General features: G+C 36.9%; 1 protein-coding gene across 1 annotated transcript in view; it reads left to right on the forward strand.

The window, feature by feature from the left end:
- Positions 1-1216: 1216 nt before the first annotated feature.
- LOC114465848 (fatty acyl-CoA reductase 1) overlaps positions 1217-15886 on the forward strand; it is a 52841-nt gene continuing 38171 nt past the window's right edge. The window contains exon 1 of the mRNA XM_028451122.1: positions 1217-1403. The gene's annotated coding sequence lies outside the window, so the exon portion shown is untranslated. The remainder of the gene's footprint in view (positions 1404-15886) is intronic.

The following is a 15886-nucleotide window of genomic DNA, read 5'->3' on the forward strand; positions in this document are numbered from 1 at the left end:
CAAACACAATACAAATGAGCAATAAAAAATATGTGAATTTGTGAAATTATGAATCAAATTGCTGGGATTTTATGCTTTTATTTGACTTTTAGCAGGGAAATACAAAAAAGTTCTGCTTCATTTTCTTTAGGTCAGTAATGCCTGTCCAAAACTAACAGCTGATTTTGGATTTTAATAGATTGAGAGCTTTGATTAAATAAAATCATTTGTGATGAAAAACTAAAAATATGAAGTTTTTGCAATAGTGGAATTGGTGTTGTCGATGCTTAGAAAGTCACTTCACTGCAAGTTTAAATTATGTCCTTCGATATTGTTACGGGATACATTTAATACCATCTTATCTCATGTTCATGTCTATAAAAATAAAACATGTATATGTGGTGTCAACCTAAGAAGACAAATGCAGAAAAAAAGTTATTTATATGTTTTTTCTCAATAAACAAGGTGTCAAGGCAAAGACATTTCGTTGATTTATTTATTTATTTATCTTTTATCGAGGTATTGGAGGACCTTGAGGAATCGTTGCAGCCTTAATATTTCCAGTTAGCCCACATGTCAAACTCAAGGTCTGGGGGCCAAATATGGCCCTTCCAAATACACAAATTCAATGAAACTCCACAATATTTGGAGGATCGCAAATTTCCCATGCTTTTATCACATAACTATAGTCATTTTTAATTTCAAATTCTCCAAAGGACAAAATTTTCCTGAAATGATTTGTCATTTTGTCAATAATCTCATTGCCTGAATATTGTCGGCATCTTACGTATCTATTTATATGTCGAAGACCAAATTTAATGTTAAAATTGCTCCTTTTTCCGCTTAAAATCTGTGGCCCACTTAAGATCAAACTACTTTATATTTGGCCCCCCAACTAAAATGAGTTTGACACCCCTGAGTTGGCCCCTGGTAAGATGGCGGCCAAAGAGGAACAAAAGATCCCGCGCGGGTCAAGTCCATCCACTGTTGAGTTCAATGACAAACTTCATGTTTTCTGAAGTTAGTGAAAATAATAGTGGTATGTTTGTGTCTACGCATGCCGAACGCTACAATTTGCTGTTTAAAATAGTCAACTATATTTTAGGAGCTCAATAGTATAGAAAAATGTGCATAAAAAGCCATTTCTTATTAAATTCCATTTTTTTTCATTGGAGTTCGTCGCAGCGCTCCGGCAGAGCATACGGGCTGTGGCAGTCAGAGGAGGAGGGTCGGGGTGTGGATCCGCCCTGCCCGCTCAGCGTCTCCCAGCGGTGAGACGTAGACACGGACTCAGTGTCGGCAGTGCCGGGGCTGGAGCATCAGTCTCGGTGTGTGTGTGGCCGGTGGGAGGAGGCTGAGAGCCCGCAGCTGCTGCTCCGCACAGCCGTTAAAAGAAGGAGGACCAGCAGCCACGCATTTCCACGGTAAGAGGCCTTTTCATTCAGCTTCATAACGGGGAAACAGCGGTTCAACTCGGGCGAGGTATGTCGGAATGCACGCCGCTCTGGGGGCATCGTCACCGGGGCTGATGATGATGGCTGTGTGGCCGGAGCCGAGCATCTGTACACCGGGTGATGAGGTTGTCACAGACCGGGGGACTGACTGACTGACAGACGGTGGCTTCCAGGGGGTTTTCTTGTGTTTATTAGTGTTTTATGATCATCGGTGTCATGAGGCTGCGTGGCCGCGGGCTGAGGCGGTCGTTAGACCCGCAGTCAGCGTGGGGCTGAACCTGGCGGCCGTTTCGGCCCTGCACGGAGGAAGCACATGCAGCTGAATTTCACAATAAAACAACCGTATCAAATACTTTTAACTGCACAAATTAGTAGAGATGTTTAAACGATTCGGTACCTTGGAATCGGTACTTACCGGTACCGATTTTCTCTACTTTTGTAGGCATTTATATGTTAATAAATGCGATGTTAAACAACAGGTATCAATCTAGCATATTTATTTCTCAATTTATAAACTTGAACAAATATATCAAAACAACATCCAACTGTTTGTATTGCAACTTCGAATTTGTTTGTCATATTCATTTTAGTTCAGGGGCCAAATACGGTGGGCCACAGATTTTATGCGGGAAAATAAGTAATTGTAACATTATTGTGCACTCGTTTGTATTGTACGTATACATTAAATACAAAATATGTAAGAAACTGACAATATCCAAGCAATAAGTGTCAGATATCAGTCACAACAGGATCTTCACTTTAATTTGTGACAATTTTTATTTATTTAAGGACAATTTTATTAGTAATTTGAGGAAAATTAAAAGATTTTGAAGTTTTATTCAACAGTTTAACATTATAAATGACTGAAATCATATCATGCAATATCAGCACCGAGAAAACTGAGCCCCTGAAAATATTGTTGAGTTTCATTTACACAATGTTTTATGTTTTCTGTCATTTTTACTATCTCCTACGAACCGAGTTGGATGCTCCAAAGGGCCAGATTTGGCCCCCGGGCCATAAGTTTGAAACATGTGCCTTAAGTACAACTACACAGTGTTTATTTATAATAATGGAAAAAGTGTGTGACTGGGTCCACAAATGCAAACGTGTTTAAAACAAATGAGTAATGTTGAATATTAGCATAATATATGTTGATATTGTCCAATACTAAATTTATAATTTCACATATTAACTGTTACTTACATTGTATATATTTTCATGTAAATATTAGGTTAAGCCTACGTTTAATGTGATTCCCAACTGGATGTATTCCACAAATTAACATAATCTGTGCAATAATTTAATTCTAATTTAGCTGATTAAATAATTGTAATTTGTTAAATATATGTATATAAAAATAAATTATTTACCTAATTTAGTTATACCTAATTATTACCTAAATAAATCAACCTCATGATTTTTTTCCCATTCATGTATTGATTATTATTACTTGTTTCTTGCAGTATACACTGATGTTTTTTGGTTAATTTATTCATATTTTCAAACATATTTTTTGGTCGTGATTTTTGCAGCTCCATGATTTGTGCTCTTGGTTTGACCTTTATTTTGAAACAGCGCAGCGTAAGTGTCTGTCTAGCGTCATATCTACCTTGACGCCTTTGATTTCAGTGGATTTGAGATCATGAAAATGTGGTAGAATTCTAACCCAACAGCTGCTCAGGCTCATCACGGCCTGAGGAGAAGAAGGAACACTTTGTATCTTTCCAAAAAGGAAACCTCACACAAATCCTCCTTTTGACCTTAAATAATGTTTTACCACCACTCAACATTTATTAATTTCATGTAATCTGATTTACTACTTCCCTTAATGAATGCCAAAAGCACTGAGTAGGGATTGATTATCTAACTACTGTTAATAATGTCATTTTTCAATACTTGACCAAATCAAACCCAATCTACGGAGATTTTGTTGCACCACATTTTTCTTGTGACTGACATAAATACATGTGTGTATCTCAGTTATATACTTGCTACACATTCAACCCATCAGTTAGTATTGCCTTTGACGACAAAATCTAGGGCCTCAGATTTTCTGTAATCGAAAAAAAACGTAACTAACGTCCTGAAACAGAAATGCAAATTATGTTATGAACTATTTTTTGGTTTTCTTTATTATTATTGAATTTTTTTTTAACCAAATCAAGCTGAAATGACATAAAATATACCCCCACATGCATGTTTTGGGACAATACCACACATTTACACACAATTTAGCTCCCAGTGAACGGGTGGGCAAAAAGACAGAAATGTCATTTCTCATGCGAAATCTGATAAATCTGAAATTCCTCGTGATATGACTTAACCCTAACCCTCTGAAACAGAAACAGATACATGACACGGACCAAAGGAGGGTTCTTCAACCTTGGGGTCGTGACCCCATGTGGGGTCATGTAGAATTAAAATGAGGTCGCCTGAAATGTCTAGTATATGATAAAAAAATGATTTCTATATTTTCAATTATTATTATTTGATTGTTATTCTTTACCACACACGCCTCAAACAAAAGTATTTTATACTTTCACTTTCTCAGATATAACTAATCCCGACTAAAACATGATCAAAAACTAATTCTAGGGAAAAAATATCTCTGGTTTGCCAGAAATTTGTGATATATAAATGGGGTCACGAGTCACGACCCGAGAAAAGTTGGGAACCACTGGACTAAACCCATACCTGCATGTTTTGGGACAATATCCTACATTTTCCACTATTTTTACCAATAAAAATAGCATAAATAAACACTAGCATAAGGACGGAAAATCAATCTCGTGGTATATTAGTGTTCTGCTGCAGCATAGAACTATGAGAATAATTAAAATAGATAACTCTTTTAACTATATTATGTATTTTTAGAACATTTTTTGGAAGTTTAATAGCCAGCTATGATATCTGATTAAAGAAAAATGGGTAAACTGAAATGAAATTGGAATTTTGGAAATCAAGAGGTTGTAAAAAATTCCGGATTTTCAAGGGATTTGAACACATCTCGAGGGACGCCTTAATTTAAAAGACGTTCCTCTGCAAAATGTGTTCTATCTGAGAAATTCCATTAGTTTCTGAAAGCTAAGGAGTTGACGCGGTCACTGATTTTTTTCCAGTATAAATATAGATTCAAATTTAAACTTTAAAAAAAGATAAACAAACAAAACAATATCATTTGTTTCCAATATTATTTTGATTTTAAAAACGATCAGAAACACACCTGTTTTTTTTTTGGTTTTAGGTTTACACGGGTACACGGATTGTACAAGTGTTTCATCTTTTTCTTCTGTGGCGTGTTTTCTCTATCATAGGTTTAGCAAGAACAGCCAGTGATAGTATGAGATTTAAAAACGTGTCCTCATAGGGAGGAAGTCATTGTTAACACATCTGATTAAGGCGAGGACAGATATGGGCGACGCTCTGGGATTTGTCCTCGTTTTCTTCACAGATGTGATACAAAGAAGGGATTTGTGTTTCATACTGGATCTAAATCAGGATTACAAGCAGATTGCTAATTATCAGCAGGAGACGGCCTATGTCGGTCAAGGTTCTTCACACTTTGCCTGGTTTGTTTCTTTTCATTCAGGATTACAATCATCCTCACATTCTGACATGAGACTGAATATCACAGCAGGGCTACGAAAAAGAACAGAATTTAATGTGAGAACATGGAAATATGCATTTTAGGCTCAATTAGTAGCATTGAGCCTAAAATAGAAATATGCATTAAAGCTATACAGTACATTAGGGCTGGGTGTTATACTCGGTTCATACCAAATACCGGTATATATTTTTGTTATGATATGATTTTTTAATATACCGCCGTACCGGTGTATTTGATTACACAACTTTTGGAACGCTACGCTACGCCGCGTTTCAGACCGGACCTTTTTCAAGGAGTCAGTTGTTTTTAAACGGTGTTTGTGGCGGTTAAGGTAGTGTTAGGTGGAGTTTAATGCAGCCAGTACAGGAGGGGGGAGTGCGGTGCACCTAATAAGCGGTCCGCGGAAACATTTCTCCATTGAAAAAAACCTTTCTCGCCCCACGGTGACGGCGTTTTATGCCGATTCTGTCCACTTTTACGACTCAAAATCACTGCGCGTTGTTTGATTACGTCATTGCGTCACACGCTACTATTCGGCCTCGCTTTTAACTCACTAAATGCAAACAACTCTTTGGTGTAAATGAGACGATAAAACAATGCAATGGGAGCATCTACAGAAAGTTTCATCAGGACAATGACGCCATTGATCGGATCGGCGATTTAAGACATTACAGCCGATCACATTCATTGGATAAAATGCAAAATATTGGCCGATCAGGTCGATGTAAAGCCTAAAACCTACAAGGGACATCAGAATTAAACAAAAAATGAGAACGAAAACACACAGAACAACAAAATATATATATATAAAATGCTAAAAACTCATTAAACCCCTTTGTTGTCATCTCTTTAGTACATTATATAACACAATACCTTCACAGGGAAATTAATAACTTTGAAAACTAGTATTTCAGCACAAAATACACTTCAGAATAAAACTATATTGTACTTTGAGTAATGGAAACAGGCTGTGTTTGCCTGTTTATCAGTTCATTCTGCTATATTTATGTTTTGTACCCTTTTCACTGATCCCGTCTCTGATAATGTTCTATTTTCTTGAAAAAATCTAAATAAAAAGTTCTGAAAAAATAAAATAAAACTATATTCATATAAACAATATTGTCTTATATTATGTAGTTAATAAAAATACATCACTCAGCCCTAATGACAACCACAAATAAACTACAGCATTGTACAAAATCAGTTTGTCTACAAAAACTACAAAAAAATCAAAATAATCTTTATTAATTAGATAACATTAATGAACACTCATTAACCTGAATTTATAACAACCAGCGAGAAATTGTTGAATAAAACCGTGTTGTTTTTTTTTTTTTTACATGAACTCAGAATAATGAAAATATTTATTAAATAATAGGAAGCATTTTTTCTTAAATATAATTATTAACTTCAACTATCAAATAAACATGTGTACCTAATATTTATTTATTTAGATACATTTAATACAAACAGAAAAGCTTTTGTAGTATGTATACTGTACATACATTTTTCCATGATATATTAACATAAATACTGTAGATAAACACCCCAATTTTTCATTCAGATTTAAAAACGTATGTTCCTGCCATTTTCAACATACAGTACATAATTAATATTATATACGTACACGGGGCTGATAGACATGCATACTTCCATAAAATCTTTGATGACGTTAAACAATGTTAAATCTTATTGCTCTTCCTCAGCTCTTTCAGGAAATATATTGTTTGTACATTAATTAAAATATAGGAAAACAAGTTCCCCTTCAAAATAAAAGCACGGATTTGTGTCTTCCTGTATGAATGCCTGGAAGTGGCAAATTAATTCTCTTGGCCCAGTGTGTGTGTGTGCGCGTGTGTGCGCGTGTGTGTGCGTGTGTGTGTTACAGTCGGGGCAGAGGAGCAGCGTGGGAGCTGTTTTCTCTCTCTCTGCAGCCGCAGGAGGTTGTGATGTAAAGATGTTCAGTGGGTGAGGGTAACGTAGCGCTGCGTGCTTCTGCCTCGATAAACAGCCTCTGCAGATGTCCGTCATTGTCCCGTCGCTGTTTACAGTGTGAACGAACGTGGCCGAGGCCGGGAAGGAAACGACCAACACTTCAAGCCTCTGAGTGGCTGGTTTGAACTTCCTGCTCTAAAGGAATGTGTCGTGATCTTTTCAAACATGATAAATTGCCCCGCTGCCGGCATGATAAAGCTAACCTCGCAAAGCGATAAAAGTTTGGCCGACTGTGTGAGAGTGTGTAGATTATTATTGTTTTATATGAAGAAACGACTCATCCAAGGCTGGTTTCAGACCTCACTGTGATACTTGGAGCTAATTTCTCTGAATTTTTCAGTAGGAATTTCTTTCAATTCGCACTGTAGAGCATTTATGAGGTCAGGCATTGATGTTGGATGAAAACACTTGGTTCCAGTTCATCCCAAAGGTGCTGATGGGCTTGAGGTCCAAATCTTTGTGCAATTCGACACGGTTATGTTGGAATAACAAAGGGCCATCCTTACACTTTTCCCACAAAGCTGGAAGTATAAAAATGTCCAAAATGTGTGTGTATGCTGCTGAAACATTAGGATTAAAAGTTACCGGAGACAAGACACTAAACCCTGAGAAACGGCCGTGGCCAAACTTGTTTAACTTTCTGAGCTACGTCGTAATTCAGTATGAGTACTGTTCAGACCTTGCAGGAATTGGCGATGTTGCGATTGCAACTTTTAATGCAAATCCAACCAATCCCAGCAAATTCTGCACGGCCCTGCCATTCTGGCAAATCAACGCAACATTTCCGCAATTTTGACCAATCTGACTATGCTCAGAGTGTATCACAACAGCCACTACCACGCGACAGTCCAGTGTTGTGACAAATTCCGTGACCCAAACAAAACGTTGCTCCAGTCGATTCTGCAGCACAACGTGGCTGAAGTCCCCCCGTCTTGTGTACGCCACCATCAACCAGCAGGAGTCACCATTTAGTCTGGTTACAGACAGTGTCACAACAGCTAAACTGACTCTTCTGACCAAAAAAGCGGCGAAAGTAGTGTAGCATTAGCATTAGCATCACTTGCTACATAACAAGACAGCATATCAGTCTAGTGATTTCTATTTGTTATTGAGGTAACACACTCATATTATTAAAATCCTACTTTACAGTGTTTGAACGACCATTGGATGTGCTGTGTATGGACCGCAGACATATGACAGACACGACACCGCAAGGGTTAAAATGTGAACTACTGACGGTTCTACGATCTCCGTCATGTTGTAGTCCTTAACGATCTAATATCGTCAGATTGCACACCCTTATTTTGTAGTAAAAATGTAAGTGACTGCCATCTTTGGGGAACACAGCAATTACAATCAAATATTATCATTGGCTGAAAATGATGGTTTGTGATGTTTTCCGTGGCTTCTTACATCATTCTTGTCTCTGGCCCTGTTATAAAAACTTACCTGTGAACTCTGAAATCTGTGGTGAGTAGGTTGGGAATTGTAAATAAAGAGCTATAGTGAGTATTAAGTAGCTAGTTAGCATAGCATAGATTGTTCTTTGGAGATTTTATAGTATAGACTGGGTGTGTCTTAACTATTCCAAAAGCCCCGCCCATTGGCAAGGCATTTATTTTTTATTTTTCTAGCCAAAACCTCATGAATGTCTAGGAAGTGTAGCATATAGACGGACATGTCAAATCTCACACTCTGTAATCTCCTGTGATTTCATTGTTCACTGTTACCTTCCCAGCTGAAGTATAGAAAATGAATAATAGTTACCATAATTAACTCTAGGATTAGGCTTGTTTGGCACAGTTTCAGGAAGTTTAATAGCCACTAATGACACGTTATATGGGAAGGTCGATGAAAGGGAAACAAAATATAACTAGTAGGTAAAGATTGAAAAGGAAAATGAGAGATTGGATACTTGTAACCTCACCTGACAACAGCTCACTTACTGTAGATGTTATCACCTCCAAACACAAAGACACCATTTCCTCCTTTAGAAAAACTCCAGACTTTGTGTGTCATACTGGAGGCGGAGTATTACAACAGTTTTCCAGAAACACAGTGGTTTTTCTTTACCAACCAGTCCAACCAGTGCCATACCTGGAAGTTCAACGCACTCACATGACGTGAGCAACATGTGGACGTGTTTGACGTGAAAGGCTAATGGAAGCTAAGGTGGACAGACAGATATGAGGCCTGAGTCAGCATTTGGTATCAAGCCCACGGAAGATTTGTCACATACTTTCACAACATAATTCTGCACAAGGCTTCTGCTCGCCATCCAGCACCTCAACAAGACGGGACATGGTCCTCCTATGTCCTCAGAATGGACTTAGGGTACATTCACACCGATGGATCCTAGAACGGCTCCGCCCTTGTTTTCATCAGTGTAAACACACAAACAAAGTCCAGAGCAGATCAAAGAGACAAATACTAGAGCATTTGTTTCTGCCGTTCTTGGAGCGTTTATATTTGAATTCGAACGATTAGGAGCGCCGTGAACACAACCGCTCTCGATGCGGATCAAACACAGGAAATAGCAGCGGTGATGTTGAGCACACGGTATCGTGGGTGGTCAGGAACAACTAACGACGGCGCAAAACAGGCCTTTAAAACCACCAAAAGCACGGCAAGTTGTTGCTGCTCCATTGTTGAACGTCATGAAACAACAAACCAAGAAGGAAGAAGTTTCTCGCTATAACGCATTGTTGTGAGACTCTTCTTCAGGTTTCTGTTTTTATGCCTAAATACAGTAAGTCTCTACTACAGTAACAGCACCCTCAACTGGTTAGCTTATGCAACTGCACCAGAGGCTGTTTGGAGCGGATCAGAAGTTTCACTCTGAACGTAAATTGAGTCAAACCAAGGTGATGAAATGATCAGCTGTCCTCCGCCTCTTTGGACCAAGTCCAGGACTAAACTGGTGTGAAAGCACCCTTAGACCACATTGGGTTCAGGTTTCCTCCGTTTGAAGGACTTGGTCTGTTACACCAGGGGTGCCAAACTCCTTTTAGTTCAGATACAAATACAGACCAGTTGCATCTCAAGTGGTCCACAGATTTTATGCAGGAAAAAGGACACTTTCAACATTAATGTGCCCTAGTTTGCACTTCAAAGTATAGATCACGTATCTAAGCATTAGGTGACCTTAAACTTAAATTCACTTACATTTCCTTGATATTAGAAACACTCATTATTTAATTTAGTAGAATAATTTGAGGAAATTTGCAGGATTTTAAAACAATGTAGTTATTTTCATCAATTTGAGATTATAAATGGCTGTCATCATGTGATATAACAGTGGGAAATTTGTGAATTTGTATCCATGTGTATTTGGAGGGGCTGAGATATCTACATCTGAATTATTTTGTAATTTACACAATGATGCATGTTTTTCGTTTCGTTTTCTACGGCCAAATTATGCTCTAAAGGGCCAGATTTGGCCCCCGGGCCTTGAGTTTGACAGGTGTGTTACACGGTTCCTCAATGAGTTCTAGTGAGGTCATTTTAAATGGATTCTGATGAAAAAGTCATCAGTTTTTGTGTGGTAATAACATGGTTATTACACTTTGTTGTGTTTATTTAACAATCTTTGTTGTATTTAAACAGTTGTCTGTTTAAAGGATCACGATTAAAGGACAGATTAAAGGATCACGTAAATATAGTGAATTAGCGTGAGTCACAATGACACTGCCTCCCATCTGTGGTTAATAACCATTAGGAAATGGTTTCACTGGGGTCATAAATCTCACTTTTAACCACATGAGAGCAGACGGTCATTTTAAGGCTATTAGGTATAATTAATGCTGTTTTAAATGATCACATTTCTGTGTTTTTAGTGCAGTATAGTTAATGCTTCTCCCATCCTTTAATAGCGGAAGTGGTAATGATGGGTTTCACAGTGAAAGATGCTACAGCAAACACTTCTTCACATATTGTTTTGCCAATAACAGTTAGTGTTAGAAATATAGTTAAACCTCAGTTTAGCTTAGCATGGAAAGCAAATATGAGCATATATTTCACTCAAGGGATCATGGGAGCGAGAAAGAATAAATAATGATAAACACTTTGTAGACAAAACATCGGTTCAGGAACTAGCATGACTAAAATAAAGTTAAATATGTAAATAAATAATTAAAGTACATGTAAACCAAAACTCTCATATTGGGTTTTTCTTCTCTATAGTTTTACAAGAAAGTCAATTTGGTGTCAAAGTCACAGGTACTTTATCAACATGTGACGCACTTTAGTGTTTCTCTAAGGGACAGCATGTGCGAGTGAGTTCTGTAGCGTGGCAACTCTTGAAATTATATTGATGAAAAATTAATAATTTTTTTATCTGATATCGCGGCTGAGAGAATGTAGCTATATTGGCCAGCCCTAAAATATTGACATTTGGACAGAATATTAAACTAGAATAACATGAGAAAAGCAGATAAATGCAATGATAAAACTAAAATATCTGGTAGCGGAATCTGCAACCTGTGGCTCTGGAGCCTCATGTGGCTCTTTGACTCTTTTGCAGTGGCTCCCTATAGCTTTTAAAAAATATATTGAAATACAGAATTATTATGTTCTTACATTTTGATGAATGACATTAATGCCTAATAAAATCATTTTATCAAATGATTTGTCAACCTTAAAATAAATCACATTCTACAATAACTGACGCCCCCCTACAAGGCTACAAATACATAAACTAAAATATAATATTTTTTAGATTATATTATTTGATATGATTTTAGTTTATATACTATATTGTCTTAATTGAGAAGGTTTTTTGGGGGTGTGGGCTCCGGAAGGACTTTAATCCAGGTGAGATGAGGTTGCAGACGACTGATCTAGTAGCAGGTAGAGATGCTAAGGTGAGAATTAGCTGCCTTTAGGTCCAAAACCAAACTAATGTTTTAATAAAACTCTTTTTTTAGTGCCAGTTTTTGTTCAAGAGCTTAACAAAAGAAGAAAAATAATGAAAACAATCATACCTAAACACTGAAACATGAGTTTTATTAGAAATGTAGTTTGATGGCTGCACAGTTGCTTCCCCTTCAAAATAAAAGCAACTTTTTCCTCCCCCCCCCACCACCTCTTTTTCTTACCAAGGGACAGTAAAAACCAGTCTTTGACTCACTATTGCTTCCCAACCCTAGGACGTTGACTAGCTACGTAGCCTAGCCACCTAGCTAGCATTAGCAGGTTAAAATGTTAAAGAATAGAATGAAAATGGGAATAAAGGGCCTTTTATGAACCTGATCAGACACGTATTCTGTGGTTTAAAAGACCAGACGGCTGAAAAGTTTCTCCGTTTCCAGACTATTTCTCTAAGGAATGTCTCAGAGAGAAATCAGCTTATTTAAGCATGAAAGTGCAGTAGAAACCAAGCTGTGAAGACTTGTTCCAACAACCGTTAATAAATAAAGCCTGACTGTTTAAAAAGTGACTCACTACTACTGTACGTTGTGCTCCCACGCCTCCAAGTATTTCTAAGTAAATGGAAGATGTACTTTTGACTTGTTTTATCAATTCCAGGCTCCAGTTTGTAAACAGACAAATCTTTTCTCCTGATATTTATTGTGATCACTTCGTCAAACTGGTGTGTTTGCATTCACTTCACAAGCCAAACAAGTTTTTTTCCTCAACAGTCGCGATGACTCGTCTGACAAGTGACTCAAGACTGAAACAATCAATGTTTATTCAGCTCACGACCGAGGCCAACGTTGTTTATTTAACAGCCAAACGTCTCGCAGATAAACATCCTCAGGTTTAGATTTTGAACCAAGCGTCAACGTTTTGTCCTGGGGACTCGAAGACGTGAGTGTAAGCATCGCCCTGGGTGTTCCCTCTCTGTCAAACTCAAACCAAAGAAACGTAGAGCTCAGTAGATGAGGGCGCCCCCTTCCCTGTGCTGCCGTGACACAGCTTTTACCATGCGTGTTGTCATATTTAAAATATATCAATGCTTCCTGGGTAAATATCACATCAAATCACAGCATTTTAAGATAAGATTAAGGTCACTTAAATGCTGCTTTTCACTATAAACCATCTTCATTTAACATCTACTGAACTGTTGGAGGGAAATTGTGGAAAACAGTTGGAAAAAAAACGAATTATTCCTATTCTTTTTCTCTCTTTATTTTAAAATCCAGCCCCAACATGACACGGTAATTCAGAGGTTCCCAACCTCTTCCAGGTTGTGACCCCATTATGTTTGAGAATGTTTATGCATAGAATACAGGGTTTTTTTTTACATTTATTGTGTGCGATGTGTTCATTTGAAAAAAGATTATAATTTAAAACATAAAAAAAAACATTTCTATCACTAAATGTTTTTTTTTTTACCAATTCAAAGACTTTCCCCACATGGGTTCACGACCCCAAGGTTCACAAACACTGCCTCAAGTACTTGTTTTGGGACAATTCACCTAAAAACGGCTGACTTAATGTCTAGAAAATAGACAAATATGTCCAATATTGCATATTATCTCGTTCATAATTATGCACTACATGTTATGCTTTGACTAGTGATCATGTTATCCTGTGATTGAAAATTAATTCAAGATTCAAAGTGTTTATTGTCATCTGCACAGTAAAGAAACGTGTTTCCTGCTCAATGAAATTCCTGCTTTGCTCACCACACTGGATTCCACAAAAAAACTAATTTCAAACAAAGAACAAAACCAAACAAAAAGAGGGAAAAAAATTATAATAATTAAAAAATGAATAAAGATTGATATGTACAAGATAGAAAAGTCAAATATAAAGTGTATTGTGCATAAAGAATTATATACAGTTCTATCGGCTGAGAGTTTCATCTGAAGTATGTCTTTAATGTGTTGTGATAAACAGTTCAGATCATTATTTATGACTGGTTTTGCAAAAAAATATTTTGGGACTATATCACACATTTCCATGATTTTTCCCCCATAAAACGGGTGGTTGACAGTCTAGCAATGTGGCTAACACACATTAAGCTCGCGACCTAATTTTGCGTGATTTTATCGTAGCTTTACCGTTCTTTCAAAGAATTTGAGGGATATAAAATGGATATATAATATGTAGAATTCCTATTCATCATGTTTGGTTCGATTTCAGGAAGTTCAATAGCGGTAAAGTCGTTTAAATAACAGAAAGATGATGGAATGGAAACAAAATGAAAATGTGGGAACAAAAATTGGAGACATTTTTAAAATGTGAAATGGAAAGCTTTACTGTTTGTCTATGTTTCATATTCCTTCCAAACCACATTATTATTATGGCAGCTTTTTATGCAGTGATGCAGTAATTTGGAGACATTTTAAAATGTGAAATCGGAGGCATCGATGGTTGGTATAGTGGCCGCTCCATGCTGGTACAGTAGGAGGAACATATTTGTAGCCTTAAGTCGCTCCCTGCAGAACAAACACTGTGAAGTTAACTGTAAGTTCTGACTAAACCACTTTGTCTGGTATTTTTTGGAAATTTGCACAAAGGTTTGAATAAATAATCTTGAGGTTAGTTACAAATGAGCGGCTGTTAAAGGTAATATGTGAAGTATTTCACATACAGTCACTTCCATTTAAGGCTAAATTATTAACTTTGACTTCCTTTTGGTCCAACAATGGAGAGAAAATTCTGCTTCGAATGAACCTGAAAGAAGATACGAATGAGAGAACCAAATTAAAACCAAATTACTAAATGCTTGAACTATCACCAAATTGGCTTATATGCCTATTTATAGTTTCATATTCCATCCAAACGACATCATTGATATGGCAGCTTTTTAAAGGACAAATAAGGAGATTTTTAATTCAAAGATGCATTCTACATTTTTGTAGTAAATGTTTTACCATTGTCGCGGTCTGAGTACGGCGTTCGCGGCTTGGGCTTCTAAAAAGATGTTTTGGCTAGCTTAGCATGTAGCAGGGTCAAAGGGTAAAGGGGCGGGGCTTTGTTGCCAGCTCAACTTACCTGTATGTTTGGCTTTTAATTATTGTGCATCCTTACTTAATGTGCTTAGTCACAGCCTGCTGGAGTACGTACAGAAACCATGTGGAGCAGAATAGTCCATCAGTCCATCAATGGTATTCAGCCCGAGGTCGCTTTGAGCAGATAAATCTACTCCCTGCGTCACTGATCTAATTCTGTTATTGGTCATTTCCTCCCTGTGACTGCAGACAGGAGTCGAGCTCATTTCCTGTCTTAAAATCATCATCAAGACAGAAACCAGAAACGTGGCTGAACTGAAGAAATGCTACAAAGTAGTAAAATTAGATTTAGGAGAATCGAAGAAAACAAACCGTGTGGATGAAAAGTTTCTCCTTTTTTGTTAGTTTTCTTTAAAATATATTTCATTATTTATATCTGACTTACAAACTCAATCAGCTATTTTTGTAGTTTTTTAGGCACCTGATTAATAAATGTTTTCCTAATAAATAAATTTTTTATACATTTTTTGTCTAGAAATGTTTCTTAATATTTTTTTCTTTATTTGAATTGTAAATGAAATGCAATATTTTTATTGTCTGTAGTTATTTGTTTTTTTTTAAATTCATTTCATTTGAAATAGCTTCATCTTATTTTATACTTTCTATTGACATTGGTAAAAAAGAAAAAAAATCTTTTTTTATTTTGATTTAACTTTTTGTTTTTTTATTTGTAGGATGTAATTTTACAGTATATGAAAGGCGGGAAAGTGGTTTTTTTTGCGTTTGTTTATTGAGGGTCACAGCCTGCTTTTAAAATGCTTGATAGAGTTTCATGTATTGACTGATTCACTGCTCTGACATTCATTCATGCTGGAGCTTTTAAAGATGATTTTTGGTGACGCGTCCTTTTGTCTCTGTCCTGGTCTTTGTCCGTCTATTCTGTCCTC

The sequence above is a fragment of the Gouania willdenowi genome, chromosome 6 (assembly GCF_900634775.1).
Source record: "Gouania willdenowi chromosome 6, fGouWil2.1, whole genome shotgun sequence".
Lineage (NCBI taxonomy): Eukaryota > Metazoa > Chordata > Actinopteri > Blenniiformes > Gobiesocidae > Gouania > Gouania willdenowi.